Below are 12,677 nucleotides of genomic sequence, written 5' to 3'. Positions count from 1 at the left end.
TGATGTGAATATTATACTATATTAACTCAGTTTAGTACAATAAGATGGAGTCTTTACTGTCTGTTTGACAGCGTGGGTGCAGTTATCACCTCCTAAATAACACCACCACTAACTTTTCCTCCAGCCCACTTGACCCACTTCACCCAGTGGATCTGGCTGAGTCCATTTTGGGTTTAACTTGCACTGAACAATGCGAAGAAAGCTGGTGCAGGTTGAACCGTCTCCCATTCTGAGGTGTAACCAGCACCCTATAAAAGTGTAATGTCATATAGTTTATTTTTAACTGCCCCAATTAGCTAATCAGCTCATTTAGAGCCCTACACAGTAAACTGTGGGCTGTGGTGAGGTGGGACACGTTTAAAACCAATCATCTCACTCCATGTGGAGACCAATGCTGACATGCGTAGACCGGCATTGATCTGAGAGTGATACCATTTTGTGTTACAGAGAGAGGGAGGGAGGGGGGGGGGGGTATTAAAGGCAGTGCATTGATCTTTTTGGACCAGCTGGAGAAGTTAATCGATCCTTTAAAAAGAAAAACACACACAAAGTCACGCGTGATGGTTATTTTAATTAAATAATTCCACCAACCAAAGGATTTTTTTTTAAACATTTTATATTTTCCACTCTTAAAAACGTCACGAGGTGATGGATATTTAATTGAAATTGAACGCCATGCAGTCTGGAGCTCGTGAGTGTCGTGTGCCGCGTTACGCCTGAAGGGAACGCGCCTCAGCCAATCAGAGCGCAGGATGACATCAGATCGAATCTGTGGAGTATCGAACACTCCATCACGTCATGATGCTGTCTGCAGGGTCACAGCAGGGAGGACCGGGGAGGAGCAGTGCGCGCTAAACCGGGCTAATGCTGCTGCCGCTGGACACCACTCGTTCCACTGAGTCAGCTCGCAGCCCCAGCGGTGGTTAAATACCCCCCCCCTGCTTTCTTTTTTTTTTTTTTTTTTTTTACCCCCTTTCTGACGTACGTGTAGTGACGCCATCCTCGTTGTAGTGGGCGAGTGATTGCGAAATCCTCCCCCTCCTTCTCCCCCCACCCTCTCCCCTCCTGTTTGAGGAAATCCCAGACAGCAGCATCTCCTTGGATTGTCCTGTCCTGTCCTGTCTCATCTGGGCCTAGTGAACATGAGTAGGCAGTGCTGTGGCTGTGGCCCCCCATTATGTGCCACAGTGTCCCTCAAAGACAAGCAGCAAGTTTAGCAGCTAAACTATAACACCCACATCCCATGCGTTAGTACGGCAGGAGAGGAAATACACGTTTTCTTCCTATGGATTTTGTCTATTTATAGGGAAACATAGAATCAGATAATCATCATGATCTTGTGTTTCACCCTGTGAATAACTTACTACACTGTTGCCCATAAAGTTGGAATAATTGTTCAACACCCCCAATTTTGTTAAAGCCTGAATCCACAGTTTGCAAAGGTTCATTGTGGTTTAAGTTTCACTGTGATATGTTCGGAAGAGTTTGATCAATAAAGTTGAGAAGATAAACACTTTATTTATCATCAAGAATAAATCACATTGTCACAATCATTTCATGAGAAGAGGTAAAAAAACATTTTATTCCAACTTTATGGGCAACAGTGTGTATAAACACCAGTTCCTCCTCCACACAGCAGCACTCAGGTGCTGTCCAAGGTCCTGAAATGAGTGTGTCTCTGTCCGTGGTGCTGATCTGCTACAGCCAACGCTACACACTCCTAGTCCAGCTGTCTGGATCCAAGCTGCTTTCAGCCCACAGGTGCAGCAGATGAATTTAGTATCTTGGTTTCCTCACAGACTGTTTTTACTTGTGAGCCGCATCTGCCCTCTTGTGGTCCTCCGTGATGATAGCATGATGACCATTTTGCATTTACAGCATCCTTTGCCGAAATGAGAATATCAAACGCAAGAGCTGCTTGTGAGACCACGTCATCGTGCTCTTATAGTAACAGGGACTCTCTGTAACTGGTTACTGTAGTATTTCTATCTATTTCTATTTCTATCTTGGCAGCTTTAGGTGAAAATGAAGAATATCCAAAGGAGTATTACTAAATTCATCAACACCAACAACATTAATGTCAAATTAAACCCAATTCAGGTAGAGTTCGTGGTCAAAATGAGTGAATGGATGTGTGCACGTGTATTTTAATGTAATGCACACTGAGTTTGCCTTTAACCCCAGAACACTAACGTCGGGTGATTTTCCCCAACGCGATTTTCATTGTGTGTTTTTTTTTTTCTTTTTAAGGAATTTTTCGTTAAGGATTCCCTAATTTTTCACTGATTTTAGAGCCTTTATATAGTATTGTTGTACTGTAATATATACCCGACATTAGTGATGGTGTTATTAACTGTTCTAGGGTTAAATAAACATGCCTGGTGAGCTGTTTCATCAACCAAGCCCACTGCTCAAGGAATAACCAATGTTTTCATCCCTGAAGTATGCCACTATTTCAGTAGCCCCACTTACTCTCCCCTGCAACTGTTTTATCAAGATAAGCTGACAGCTTTGTAGAGCTGAGAGGGTGGAACATTTTCAATGAGTCATGGTCGTAATTTACAATTTCGACAGTGAATTCTAATAATTAAAACACACTGATGAAATGAAAGCTACAGCAGAGTGACAATTGTGGTGAGGCGCCGTTCAAATAGAAATTCACAGTGAAAACACAAAAGAAGCCGAAACACTCTTTCATCTAAAAACAAAACTAGGCGAGCGTACTTTATGTGGTTCACAATCACAGGACGCTGCTGAGCCTCAGCCACAACCAGCAGGAGGTCTGCAGATTCATCGAGCACTAGGCTGCTCTCCTCAAAGGAGAGTATTCATTATATGGCCAAAAAGCTGCTAGATTGTCGCCAAGCTTCTTTTTGAAGTCGCTAAAGGGATCTGAAACCAAACCTGTTGCCAAATCTAGTAGACACTGTTGCTAAAATGTACAAGTTGGCAGGGTTTCAAGTCCGCTCCACTGGGTTGCGCGTGCAGTTTTTAATAATATGTGCCAGTCACTTACTCAGTAAAAACATGAACTCTCCAGCACTTTAAAGTTACTCGCCAAGTCCATCTACCAGGTTCAACATCCTCTGCATAGATACTTCTGCTAACAGCTGTTATGTCGGACTGACTTGTCAGATTGGTTCCCAATTGCAATCATTCTCTCATGATGGATGTTCAGGTTCAGTTTATCATACCACACACCCCCTCATCATTCAGACCAGCATTAGTAACACAGACTTCACATGTGCAGCAGAGGTGACTAATGACTGTGGGGGTAAGTGATAACATGAATACTGATAATGAATACGGAAGATGATACCAGTGACTCAGCAACATACATGAAAAGACACGCAAGTCTCCATCATGTAACTTCATTTAAATTCAAGGTAAAGTAGGATTCTGGAAGGTTAACTCACATGCAATGCATGCTGGGAATACTGGACAAAAGCACTTGCCAAATGAATGCCATGTCATGTAAGAGCATCCTACAAAGTTAACAAATGCTAACGTAATCATATAATAATATAAGTTAAGTTTGTCATTCTCAAGGCAAGTGTATTTTGTAGCTTTCACAATCTCAGAACTTCTAATAGTAAAAGTAAAGTAAAAGTAAAAATAATGGTTCAAATCTTGTAAATGAAATAACGAGTTGAACAAATACTTAACTGATCACTAGCCGTGCTGAATTGGCTACTAAACTGACAAATCTTAGCCAGTTTCATTGATTGATTTCATGAAATTGATTGCGTGAATTTACAATGTTCTTCCACTCTTTCACTACTTCAAAGACTTGCCCCTTTTATCCCACTCTTTCCCAGGTGTCTGACACACGCCTTTGTGCGGCGGCTGAAGAGCTGCATCCCTAAAACCGTCATTACCTTTAGGGCCTTTTAAAGATAACGCTTGTAAATGCTGTTATATACATAACATAACAATACACAATTAAGCATCATCAAGTTTTAATGGTTATAGTTTCTTTAAAAACAGTTCAGATTTATTGGACTAGTTCCAGTTAACACATCGCAGCTGGACTTGATTCTGATTGGCTCCCCTCTGTGAAGAATTCCTAATCTTTCCAGTTACCAGCATTTTAATGAGCAGCACCTTGTGAAGCCTTCTCTCAGCAGGTTTACCTTATTTGAATTAGAGGAGCCTGCTGTTTGCTATATAAGGGTCTGGCGTTGAGCCTTTGAGGACTTGGTTTTCCAAACCATTTAACAAATACCTTTTTATTACACTACATTAACTTGCACAACACCTTGAAAACCCAACTTGTCATGAGCCATGGTACATTTGAAATCAAAATCCTGAAAATTGAATAAAATTGGCTTCTTAACCTCCAGTTTTTGCAGGAGGTATGCTCAGTGGTCCACAGCAGAAGATTGTTGCTGCTCATGTTGGTGCGGGTGGTTAAAAGTGGGAATGAGAAGCAGAGCACAATAGAAGCAGACCAGTTCCACAGACCCAGCAGGCCAAAAATAAAGGAGATCACCATGTGTTCTAATCCGGGAAATAAATTCTGAACTAAAACGTTCCCAGTGTGCAGCTCCAAAAATCGCTGGCACAGTCAGATTTCTCAGCCCTCAGCCGGCAGCGGTCCTTCCAGCCCCCGGTGACCCCGCCTTTATCTATCATGGCTTCTTTATGAGCCGAGCTCCTGCACGATGCTTTTCCTTTTACAGATCCATTCAGTGGAGTCAGTCAGTCATGCCAAACATTATATAATTCCAATCAATCTGAGTTATAAAATCTTGACATGGGCCCAGGCCGCTCTACAGCTGAAATTTACAGCTGTTTGGATTGCAAGTCATTTCCCCGTGGCATGAGCACACACACTGCGTCCACCTTCTGGAGCTGAGTGAAAATAAAACCCTGCCTGTAAGAGACCTCAAATCTGAGTTTTACTCCCTCTTTGAAGCAATCACAAATGATTGGGTACATTTACCGCATCAGATTGCATTAATATTCTTTAGTCTGCCATAAACTGTAGGGGAAAAAACAGGAGGGGTAGTGCTTGCTGCAGGTCTTTGAGTAGAAAACATGCCTGGCGTTTTTAAGAATGATGAATAAACCAGCAAAGTAAAGCAGCCCTCAGCACCTCTAGGTGGCAGCAGAGACTGCGCCTCCTCTGAAGGGGTGTGATTACTATTCACAGCACTAACCAGGGTACATATCAACCCAAGACACACATGAATCGATTCAGTTTAATGTATACCCACGGTTGCACAGAATGAAATATTTACTTGTGTATGACATCCTCCGGGGATGAAGTGCAGCTGTTATTAGATGTAGCTGGACGCCGCTGTCATCACCTTGAACAGTCTATGCGTCTCTGTGCACGTGTGCGACCAGCAAGTTTTGCATCGACACCCAAATATGGCTCGAGATGAACTCTGGTGGAAGAGCAAAATGTGGGTTTTCAACACACGCTGCGGATGTCATGGTGTGCTCGGTTTACAGCTGCAGAGGGCTGGTGCTTTGTTTACTGCACACGTCTGTATTTGTCATAGAGAACGTCGCTGTGACCTCTCCACATCTCTGAAGAATACACAGACGCTTTGGATAATGTGTGTTAATTTATGTAACATTTGTTGTTAACATATTTGTTTTAGTGATCCACTGTATGCATTATACACACTGTGGGTATGTGTGCAGTCTGCTGATCGAACTATCCTTTGGGTATAATAATGGATATGCTAAAATTAAAGGCATTATGTTAATTGTACATACAAAGTGCTCAAAGCTATTCTCCATCTTCTTTATGCATGCAGGCTTAATTCAACGAATCTCTGTGAGAGCACTTTCACCAGTGGTTGAACTCAATATACAGCACCTGAATGTAAGCCAAGCTATACAGATTAACAACGTGACATACTGGAAGCAATATTACAATTATGTCATAGCAATTTGTTAAACTGTCTCAAGGCTGGCTGCATGAACAGAGGGATAACTTATGGTTTTTGTGTGCCTGCATGTGTGTGTTTGTCTGTGAATCTGCTCCTTACAGGAAAAGGTTGCCCATTTTTCTTTGATTTGTAAATTTTTGGCAGTTACATAAACCCATCCCATCCCAGCTGGCTGGTTGCCTGCACAATTGCCTGCTATTAATGTTGATGCATAATTGCATTACATAATGTGTTGTGCTGTCTTTTAGAGGAGTCAAACAGCTGTGGCTATTGGCTGTGCACAGAGTCAAGCACTCTCCTCTAGCACATTGCCAGACAACAGCCTAATCATAAATGGGAGCTGTCACAGGTCATTGTCAATTTTAAGCCATATCAATGGGGCTTTTGTAACCGCTACAGCACTTTAATGTGTTTTGTCAATGAATTATAAGATTTTAAGTCCAGTGAGATTTCATTCATTTATATTCTTTTATCAGACTGCAGCTAATTTAAACACAGCAGTCGTACAATGTCATCAGTGACAGACAGAGAAATCAATCTCTGTTATAGAAAGAGAGAGAGAGGGGGAGAGAGAGAGAGAGAGAGAGAGAGAGAGAGAGAGGGAGGACGAAGGAGAGTGGAGCATTTGCTGCGACTGGCTCTGCCTGTTGGTTCCCCAGCAGATGGTAGTGCAGCATCGCAGAGGAGCATCGCTCAGAACAGGATGAAAATGGTGCAGGAGACGAGCTGTCTGAAAATGAACGCTGCAGATTCTGAGGTACGAACCTTAATGGGATAATAGGGTAATATCTTACCTACACCATCATTGTGCAAGGCAGCACATTTAAAAAAAAAAGACAGAATCATGAATGACAGCAGTATATCTTTCAACATCTCCCATATGGTGTACCCAAGGGGACGATTAAAAGTGGAGCACATTGATAGCTGGGGTGCAATGAATGTATGTGCGTATGGCTGCAGTTTTGAATCCAGTCACTTACGTAAATGAATCCAGGATTGAGTGCAATCATAATATTCAAACTGCAGATTAAATACTTGATACAGCAGGGGCAAAGACATTCAGCTGGGTTAACAGAAAGCAAATATGGAGCAAAGCAAATATCAAATGTGCTAACACGTGATAAGCCAAAAAAAATCTTTTTACAAGGGCTTCATTTGCATCAAAAAGAGCATTTTTTACAGCAGCAGATTTGTGATTTGTGTGTCATCAAACATTGCTTTGTTGTGCACCGTGCTGGCAGGTGATATCAAAAGTATTCTCATGTCAAATATAACGCACTCTCTACCTGTTACAAGGCTGACACACTTTGCTATTTCAGATTTGGCCTTTTCAAATTTTCCACGCTGCAAGTGCATGATGAAGCCAGATCAAACTGACTGATTCATCCGAGTTTCCAATTGTCTCTGCCCCTAAACACAAAGTCAAGTACTGTTTCTGTGTTGTACCGAATGCCATTTGGGAAATATCTTGGTCGTCTTTTAGCTCTATATTGGATGGGGGCAGATAGATTCACACTCTCGAAAGTGCTTGGGGAAAGTGTGGTGGAGGAACTTTGTCACACTACAGCAAAAGCACCAAACAGGCTCAGAACAGCGGCTGTATACTGTATAGGACAATGCAGCATTTTCTGGGCTCGCGGAAATGGTAGGAGAAGGCAGGATGACATGCTCTGGCGATGAAGGTAATGGGCCACATTTATTAACAAGAACTGAGGAGTTTTTAAGGTGAAACACATCTCGCCATATATGTTCTGACAAAAAGTATCAGCGCTGGAAACATGAGCCACAAGTTCTAAGGCAGAACTGCACCCTTTGAAGTCGTGCAAAATGGCTCTCATCAGATGAGAGCTCTGCAGACTGAGACATCCAGCATATAAAAAATGCTGTGATTGGAAACCTGGTAAGCTAATGAGTTTGCACTTCTATCTTCTCAATTTGTACAGGCTTTTGTGCCAAGGCCTTTGAGGCTTTTCTGTGCCAAGTCTTGTAATAGTGTTCTCATTGTTCGCCTGAGAATCTGACACTTTTTTTTTTTTTTTTATGAAACTTAGGGGGGAATCCATCTCCAAACTTTTTCACATGGGAAAGACAAGGAGGACGGGAAAATCACTGTGAATTATGGATATTGCTGCAGTGAAATTAAGATGACAAAGAAATGGCAGAAAAAAAGAATCCTGTCTTAAAGGGTTCTTCTCCAAAGGGTGGATATTTCACAACTGCATCTGAGCTGCAATGCGGCGTAACAAGTCATAAGTAGTTCTTGTTAAAGACTTATGAAACCATATTGCACATTCCTTCTTCCCCGTCTCCTTGTGTCAGCCTGAGAGACTGAACGCCTGCAATTCTATAGGCAATAACCATCTGTAACTATTAGCTATTGGCTCTTCAAATAATGTGTATATTAGAATGTCCTTTTTCCTGTCAGAGCTGTTGCTGTAGAAGTGAGATTATTTAAGGCTGGTTGTGTGGCAGTCCTCTCCCTCCCTGCTTCTCTCTCTCTCTCTCTCTCTCTCTTTCTCTCTTGTTGTGTCTCTGTCTAAGCAAACCGCATAACTATCTGATAAATGAGCTACAAATGAGAAAGGGATTTTTACACTTGGGAGTTGTTGAAATTATTGGGAGGGCAGTGACCACAGTGCTTATTTGAGCTTAAGATGCAGGCTGTTGAGATTGACTGGGAGCGAATCTAGAGGCTGGTTGGGTCTTCGGGCATGTCCAATCCTATCCATTCAACCATTAATGCCTGAGACTAGACCAGAGGAAACATTGCAGCCCTCAGATCAACTCTGAAGCAGAGTGACCAGGGTCCCTTTCCTCCTCATACTCACTCCTTTCCTTTGCACATTCTTAGCAAAAATTCAATAATTCTTACACATGACAGGACAGCACAGAACATTCTGCGTAACCTCCTCCTCCTCCTCCTCCTCCTCCTCCTCCTCCTCACCATTTTATACTACTGTACACTCAGCAGTTTAGGGTTTTAATTATAGCTAATTACGATGTAATAGTCAGCTGTCCGGGGAGTTTGGGAAAAACCTTCAGCAATGCGCTTTGTTATGTATGTAAATAGCTGTTTTCTCACAAATATTCTACAGGTCAAACGACTGAGGAGAGACGCCCTAAAAACAACGTAATGAGATACTGAAGAGAAAATGAAAACAAATGCGCCCTGTAGAAACATAAGAACTCCTCCGTACAGTTTGGTACAGTACAAACAGACCACACATCTCGCTCTGTAAATCGCAGACACACGCACGCATAAACACACACAGTAATTCTATGAGGCTCAAGGTTGTCGTGCTTATTGAATATATCAACTTAACCACTGATGTCATTGATCAAAAAGCCAATTCCAGTTCTATTATTGTGTTAGAGGGTAAAACAATTGCCAAATGACTTTGTAAGGTGCACTCACTTGGTAAACAGATCTGAGATCCATTAAAGCCTTGGAGATTATCAAGCCTCAGTCCAACAATTTGTGGAGATTGCTCTAAACACCTTGCTGGTGACCTTCCTCGTCCAGTTGAAAGTCAATGGGAAACGTGGCAAGGAGCCCGCCAGCGCCACAAGCGCCCACTGCACTTTAATTACACGGCACCTCAATGGCTGGCTATTTCCTTGTCCCGTCGCCTCCCTTATATAACCATGTGTCCCTATCAATACCTCGAATCCAGCTATATTACAGTACAGGCGTGCCATAGGCTTAATATCCCCCATGACACTGCAGACCACACTTAATCAGAGAATCTTTGCTCCATGATAGATATGGCATTGCATGAACTCCATCACATCAATATTAATGTGAGGACTTCACTCCACGCTGTGCTTTGTGGTTTACTGTAGCTGCCTCTCCCTGACCTCTGAGTGAGGAACGTGGATGTTTTCCATGTGCTTAATCATAATGCACAGTGCCGACTGCATTGATAGGTTAATGTACCCGAGAGGATCAATGCAGTCTTGAGGACGTCTAGTACAACAGACATTTAAAGGTTCGGGAAAGGCTTTAACAATGAGTGCAGTCTGTCTATGTTAGGATCTCGATCTAGCTTAATTAAATGGGGTTGTGCAAGGTCTGGTGACTGGTGTGATGAGTTACTGAAGATAATTGGTGAAAGCAAGTGTTCTAAAGAATGCAAATCTAACCAAGAGCTCGCTAAGAGCACACAAACAACAGCCTCTACAGAGTTTTGAAAGTGTATTCCTAAAGATCAGCGTCGGTTCAAGACTCTCTGAAAAACAGGCACTATAATGAATGTCTGCAACCTATGGGGTCCTAAAGCAGATTAAACTCAAAGCTGTCTTGATGTGGTTATATAATGTTGTAGTGATATTCAGGATATTTGAAGATATCTGAGCCTGATCCCTAAATAACACTGACTGGCAAGGGATCAACAGTCGAAGCATTTTTGTACTGGTAATCTCCATAAAACTTAATGCAAATCTGCCTGGAAAAAAGCGATAGGCTTTTTGCCTCACACAGAAAACTCAGCAATAATTGAAAAACAAGTCAGAAACTATTTTTACCCCTCTATGTCAAGATAATGTTTTCAATCTGGTATTTATACGGAGGGTAGATGGTGTGCAAACATGAAAAAGTTTTGCTTTTTTAAGAGTTTTTTTTTTTATTCTTCTAAACACCTGGGTTACTGTATCTCCCTCTCCTCTGAAGGGGGAAAAGCCTTCGCATGGGTACAGAGAAAAACATTTGCTCCCAATGAATAAATAATGAAAGGAAACGAGGTGCTTGCATTAATTTGCAAAGCAGAAAACGCAGAAAATTTCAGAGTTTTAAGCCAAGGTTTTTTGGGGGATCATTCACCTCACGGCAGGGTGTTACACTACGCAGCCAAATATAGCACCACTTTGGTGAGGAAACTTTAAAAATGCAGCGTAGTTGACAGTAAATGAAATGGAAAACATTATACAACCTTTTTATTTTTCAAGAGCTGATGCCGAATGAAAAGGAACCGGGAGGAATAGCTGAGTATGTGTTAAACTGAACGACACAGGATCTAAAAGCCATTTAATTCATGCATATTTAACAAACATGTGCATTTCACTCCCCATCTGTGCCTCTTATCTTACCTTTATTCCCTGTCGACATTAGATACACATTTTAACCTGTAACACCATCACGCTTACACATGACAGTTTTAATGAAATTCTTCTGGGGCTCCTCCGCTGCTGCAGAGCTGATGAAGACTGTACTCACTCAATTTACACGAGACCACTGAGCATCTGCAGACCAATTGTCTCTTTTATATCCCAGTGTCTGGCAAGCCATAGCAGAGGTTTACGGTCCAAAACTGGGAAGCTGCTGTCTTTTCTTGGTGGAGACCTGAAAGCAAACACAGTCGTGTGCCAGTGACTGGTCGCTGCGACATGGTCATTTATCTTTAGAGGACAAGCCATATTGTAAATCTGGCTATAAAGATGTTGAATTAGATCTTTTGTTACACAGCTCTGCAGAATAATTAACATGTAGCCCTGGGCTTATGTCTTAGCAGGGGTCCCCACCTATGGTGTTGGTGCAGAAATGCCCCCAGCAGAACTGGGCTCATTTACCTAAAATATTGCATTATGTCTCTCTGAACAACCAGCTTTGCTCCTGTGCTTCGGTGCTGAGGAATATCTTTCTTAGCACTATCTGAGGGAGAAATTCTGATAATGTAGGTAAACATTTTAACACCCTTTTCTTGGCAAGGATGCGAGTGAGCAGAATAAATAAAAAGAGCAATGATCTGTCCCACATGGAAAATTATTTGTGACTATGAAGTATTACATCACTTAACGGTAAGACTTAGGGAAAAAAAAAAACTTAATTAGCGCCTCCAGAGAGCAGAAACAGATCCAAGATTTCAAGGGTAACACTCAGCCAAAATCTCAGCCAATATATTATCTCTCACATTAGTCGGTACCCTGCTGCAAGAGAGCTCTCTTTTCATTTGGAGATATACAATATGATAGGCGCTGATGGATAAATGTAAGTCCTGGTCGTAAGCCCAAATGTTTTCCATGCTTAATTAACCAAGCTACCTTCGTGCTGCTCATACTCTACTTTTACCTGAGTCAGGCTTGTATCATACCAACATTTTGTGTGTATGGCTGCACTTTATCTCAGAAACTAGAGGAAGACTGCATCTTTGTTTTCCATTTCTGTTACTGTCATGGGGGAAGAAATGCCTTGGAGCGTGTTGACCTTTCCAAAAAGGAACCTCTGTGGCTTAGATGTGTTTCAAACTTGTGAAATACGATTGAGCCATACAGCTCTCGGTTGGAGCCGAAGGTCTTAATTGGCATGTGATTGCCTGTCATGAGTCATCACAGGAATGCTGGATGTTTTTCAATGTCAGTCATCGTGTGCAAACACATGGATCCAACAGATGGCAACATTGTTCCTCCAGCACCAGAGCAGGTTACTTGGCGATCTGCCACTGAGGTACGGGTGCATCGAAAAAAAAAAACCCCTCCAAAATAAAAACAGCCATCAAATACAAGTGTGGGTGATGACGATGTGACTAATTGTTGCCATGGTGATGTGGTCTTTGAGATAACGTCTAACGGTAAGGGAAAAGGAGCCAGCCGTGCACAGAGCAGAGGAGAAAATGAGAAAGGGAAGTGGAGGAGATGAAGAGGATGAAAGAAAAGGAGTGCTAATGTTCCATGCAGGAGAGGACAAAGGAGAGAAATGACCCTATAATATGTAAGGTCAACTCAATGTCCCCGACTGATGTAAATACATTTTGATTAATTTATTCAAGAACTGGCCTT

This window comes from Pempheris klunzingeri, chromosome 9 (genome assembly GCF_042242105.1).
Source record: "Pempheris klunzingeri isolate RE-2024b chromosome 9, fPemKlu1.hap1, whole genome shotgun sequence".
Lineage (NCBI taxonomy): Eukaryota > Metazoa > Chordata > Actinopteri > Acropomatiformes > Pempheridae > Pempheris > Pempheris klunzingeri.
This window is presented reverse-complemented; position numbering follows the sequence as displayed.